The following is a 5,561-nucleotide window of genomic DNA, read 5'->3' on the forward strand; positions in this document are numbered from 1 at the left end:
CATTAGATTAATGCTTGCTCCCAAATCACAAAGGCACTTGTCAAAAGTTAGATTGCCAATGGTGCAAGGAATGGTGAAGCTTCCTGGATCTTTCAGTTTTGGTGGTAACTTTTGTTGCAGAACCGCGCTGCATTCTTCCGTGAGAGCAACGGTTTCAAGGTCATCCAGTTTCACCTTCCTTGAAAGAATAGTCTTCATAAACTTCACATAACTAGGCATTTGTTCCAGCGCCTCAGCGAAAGGTATATTGATGTGAAGTTTCTTGAACACCTCCAGAAACTTCCCGAACTGTCTATCCAGCTTTTGTTGCTGCAATCTCTTAGGAAAAGGTGGTGGAGGATAGAGCTGTTTCTCCCCTATATTAGCCTCAGGTAGAGTGTGTTCAACAGTAGTCTTCTTTGGTTCCGCCACTTTCTCCTTTTGCTTAGATTCTTCATCTCTAACTTCAGCTTCAACTTCTTTTGCCTTTTCAGCATCAGCTACTTTTCCAGACCTTAAGGTAATAGCCTTGACTTGCTCTTTAGCTTCCTTCCTGCCTGGTACTTCCGTGTCACTGGGAAGAGTGCCAGGTTGACGATTGAGCACTGCATTGGCTAATTGACCGATTTGATTTTCCAAGGTCTTGATAGAAACCGCCTGACTCTTGCACAACAGCTTAAGTTCCTCAAAATCAGCACTAGTAGGTGCAGCTGCACTTCCCTGTTGAGGATATGATTGCCTTGTAGCATACTGCTGTGGTTGCTGGAATCCAGGTGGGTTAAACTGTTTACTTACTCCTTGCTGATATGTTGGCTGAATAACATTCTGATTATTCCCCCAGCTGAAATTTGGATGATTTCTGTTATTAGGATGATAGGTCGCTGGCACAGGCTGCTGTTGTCGCTGATAATTATTCACATACTGAACAGATTCGTTGACAAGAGAATACTGATCCGTAGCATGAGAACCTGCACAAAGCTCACAAACCATAGCTATTTGATTAACTCCATACGTAGCCAAAGAATCAACCTTCATTGATAGCGCTTGGAGCTGGGCTGCAATAGCGGTGGCTGCATCAACTTCCAGAATACCTGCTACCTTGCCTGACGTCATCCTCTGAGTTGGGTTTTGATGCTCATTTGCAGCCATCGTCTCGATAAGATTATACGCCTCAGTATAGCTTTTAGCCCATAAGGAGCCTCCAGCTGCTGCATCGAGCATGGGCCGAGATTGGGCCCCCAAACCATTATAAAAACCAGTGATTACCATCCAATCCGGCATTCCATGATGTGGACATTTTCTCAACATTTCCTTATAGCGTTCCCAAACCTCACACATAGATTCTGTAGGTTGCTGCGCAAACTGAGTAAGAGCACTCCTCATAGCAGCAGTCTTTGCCATTGGATAAAACTTCACCAGAAACTTTTGCGCAAGATCTTGCCACGTAGTGATGGACCCAGCTGGTTCAGAATGTAACCAGTCTTTAGCTTTATCCCTCAGTGAGAATGGGAAAAGCCTCAACTTGATAGCCTCATCAGTCATGCCATTGTACTTAAAAGTGCTGCAGATCTCGACAAAATTCCTTATGTGCATGTTGGGGTCTTCAGTTGCCGCTCCTCCAAAAGAAACAGAATTCTGCACCATCTGAATAGTGCCCGGCTTGATTTCAAAGGTGTTAGCTTGAATAGCCGGATGAAGGATGCTTGACTGAATGTCATCAATTTTAGGCCGAGAAAAATCCATAAGAGCTGGATCAGCTTGAACAATACGATCTCCCATGTTTATTGGTTCTTTCTGCTCAGTTCCTGAATCCGAATCCTCAAAATCTAACTTCTCCGGAGTATCAAGAACTTCGTCTTTCTCCTCAGCTGTATCTAAGGTCCTCTTGCGAGCACGAGAACGAGTTTGCATAAACGCTTGCTAAAGTACCTGAAACACAACCGAAAAGAGTAATTAACTACTACGTCCTAATCACTGAGTCCTAATGACCAATGATGGTAAGTACATAAACTAAACAAATACTTCGAGTCCCCGGCAGCGGCGCCAAAAACTTGTTAGGGCGAAAACATGCACTAATATTCACGCAAGTATACGCGTTCGCAAGTAATATAGAATACTTTCTAGTTCGTTCCCTCAGAGACTCAGACTAAGTTATTGTCTAATTAAACTCACTCACCAATGTATGACTACTTGTCAATGTTAAGATAATAACACTTAAAATTGTTGATTAAATATTAACTATAATTAACTACTTAATTAACCACTTAACTAACACTTCAATTTATCAATAATAAAACACTCATGAGATCACAACTTCATTATTACTTCCTTCTATAGCCATTGTTATTACCTTTAGCATGTGACAGTGATGACATTAATCGAATAACACGAAACTGATAAAAGCCAACTTTCATTGTACTAATACCATTCTACCAAGCATCCACAATTAAGATAGAAGTTGAATAGTCATCAATCATGTTGAGTTCCTATATGTCTACAGAAATTGACAACACAACGATTTAAGCACAAGTTATCCCTTTTGATTACATAGGGCAAATAAAACTGTTAGAGTTACCCACTAATCATGCACAACGTACATGAACCTATGCTAGCATGGCAAGTTCTAAATCTCAAGATCCACCGTCGCTTCACAAGAGATTAACACCCTATCTTATATGTTCGCGACGCACATAAGACAAATACGCACAACCAATACTAGATATCATGCAATCATCACACACTAAAGTATTAAACAATTAACTAAAGAATTCCATAATAAATCCGTTGCAACCCCATGATCACGATTAGCCCATAATAGAACTTATCGCCATCATGGGTTCATATGAAATCATGATAAACATCACAAGAAAATAATAACTAAACTAATTATATTAAAACAGAGTACGTCACGAGAGTAAATAAGTCAAAGCAAGAAAACTAGCATCCAACGTTACAACGAAACAAGAATCACAAGAAAATATGCTTCCTCTTCGCTGCAGTGTGCTAAATCGGTCTTCTTCCTTATCTCCTTTGCTTCTTGCGCCAAACACAATCTAAAACATAATCTCCTTCATATTCTATATGAAAACATCTCAAATCTACTTATATAATAGTCCCATAAAACTCAGATTACATAGAAGTTGGAAGCCAAACAGAAGTAGAAGTCTAAAATAATTCAGCTTTTTCCCCGACCCTGCGCGGCTGCTCAGCATTTCTGCGCGGGCGCGCAAGGCTGCTGCGCGGCCGCTCAGCATTGTTGTGCGGGCGCGCAGGACCCTACTGGAAAAATTCCAGGTTTGCTCCGTTTCTTCGCCGTAATCTGCCCGTTCTTTTCCTCTCGCAATGGTGAACACATGCCAAGGCTTATTCTTGATGATTCCTCCTCCGAAATGCAACTAATACCCTGAAATGCATAAACACTAGAAAAACGCATCAAATACACAAAATAATTGATTTCAAGACACCAATTTAAGCCATTTTAAGACGTTCTAAGTGGTATAAAATGCCACTTATCAAACACATCTGGGAACTCGTTAACTACAGGGATATCTTCCATGATGGGGCTGCCTTTTTCCGAATCCACTACATAAGCTAGGAACGACTCACAACCTTTTCTAAGTAGCTTCTTAGCCTGAACAATTGTAAGAAATAGTTGCTCTTACCTCTGCCCCTTAAATACTAGCTTCTCTCCACTCTTCGTCTTTAAATACACCTTTTTGGTCTTACAATTAATCTAAGTGCTATTTTCTCCTAACCAATCCATTCCTAGAATTATATCAAACTCTCCCAAGTTGAAGAGTATCAAGTCGGCTGAAAACTTATACCCCGAAATATCAATCTCACACTTTGGACAAAATTGATTCACAGGAATCTTCTCTTGGTTCGCAATTACCACATTTACTACCTCACTCATAATCATTTTCTTACATTGAAGCTTATCAACAAAAGATTTTGATATGAAAGATCTTGTTGCTCCCGAATCAATCAATACTTTAGCTTTGACATTATTGAGTAAAAGTGTACCTGCTATCACCTTAGAATTCTGAACAGCATCCTTCATCTTCAGATCAAAAGTCCTTGCTGTTGCTTGCGGGGTTGGTGCGGGTGGTGGAGGTAATGCCAATACCTCAGCTGGCACACTTGAACTGGTACTTGCCACGTTCATCAGAGCTTTGATTGGTCCGGTTGCCTTGCACTCCCTAGCTATGTGTCCAGTCTTCCCACACTTGTAACACGTAACTCCTGGCTTCGGCATCTTGCACTCATTCACCAAATGTCCCTTCTGATTACACTTGTAGCATGTCATGCTCAGCTTATTACACACTCCGGGGTGCCTTCTTCCGCAGTGCTTGCGTTCTGGCCTCTGGAACCTGTTTTCTCCAACTTGCCCTTGGCTTGCCTGATTGTTCCCCTTCGATTCTTGCCTTTTGATCAAATTTCCTTTCTTTTGAAAATTTCCGCCCTTCTGGAAACCAATCCTCTTTACATTCTGATCTTGTGAACTTCCTGCTTCAGACTTTTCTCCATAAAATGGAACCTTCCTCTTCTTGCTATCCCTCTCTTTCCTTGACTGCATCCCATTATTCTCAATCAGAGCAGCTTTCTGTACTACTCCCGCATAAGTTTCAAGCTCAAACATAGCAACTCTATCTCTGATCCAAGGCTCCAATCCTTGCTGAAATTTCTTTGCTTTTTCCTCCTCAGTGCTGGTATACATTGTCACAAACCTTGACAACTCAGTGAACTTCTTCTCATACTCCAGTACGGTCATGTTCCCTTGCTTCAACTCAAGAATTTTAGCTCCATCTGATTCTGCATGTACTTAGGGTAATACTTGTCCAGAATTAACTTCTTAAATCTCTCCCAAGAAACCTGCTGAGTGACTTCCATAGCTTTTACTGATTCCCACCAATAGATGACTTCTCCCTTCAAGAAGTAAGTAGCATACAGCGTCTTCTGATCGTCTCCTAACTGTACCAATTCAAAAGCCCTTTCCATCTCCTTGATCCATGTGTTAGCTATCACTGGATCAGTGGTATCATGAGATGCAGGTGGATTCACATTCTGAAAAGCCTTGAAAGTGACAATTTGTCTAGGTGGTACTGGTGGTTCAGGTGGTTGGTGTGGCTCACGGTTATCTTGGTTTTCAATTCGTTGCTGAAGAGTTAGTTGTTGTTGAGCTATAGCATTGGTCTGCTGTTGCAAGGTTTCCAGTAGTTGAAGAATGTTTGGGTCTGTGGTGGATGTGGTTATTGGGTTCTTCTTTTTGGGAGGCATGATCCTGAGATAAGAGTTGTGTCAAAACAGATATGAATGATTAAATGATTCGAGGGTATCGCATGATATTCTCATTTACATATGGGGTCAAGTTTCCAAATTAAGCAGATATGGTGATAAAAACGTAAAATAACAGTTGAGAGCAAATGGAAGAATAGCACATAATTATTGAAATTTTAAAGGTCACAATACATAGGATTAGGACAAGGTCTGATTCTAGGAATAACAGGCTTATTTAAAGGAAATAACGAAAACAACTGGGGATTCCACAAAGTCTGATAGTACAACAACATGAAAGGTAAATG

The 5,561-nt window shown here is 40.9% G+C and overlaps 1 non-coding gene across 1 annotated transcript; it reads left to right on the forward strand.

The window, feature by feature from the left end:
• Window positions 1-1,258: 1,258 nt before the first annotated feature.
• Window positions 1,259-1,365, forward strand: LOC141709648 (small nucleolar RNA R71). Its single transcript, XR_012570213.1, has one exon. It is a non-coding gene; the product is annotated as a small nucleolar RNA R71 (small nucleolar RNA).
• The last annotated feature ends 4,196 nt before the right edge of the window (window positions 1,366-5,561 follow it).

This window comes from Apium graveolens, chromosome 2 (genome assembly GCF_009905375.1).
Source record: "Apium graveolens cultivar Ventura chromosome 2, ASM990537v1, whole genome shotgun sequence".
In the NCBI taxonomy this organism is placed as follows: Eukaryota; Viridiplantae; Streptophyta; class Magnoliopsida; order Apiales; family Apiaceae; genus Apium; species Apium graveolens.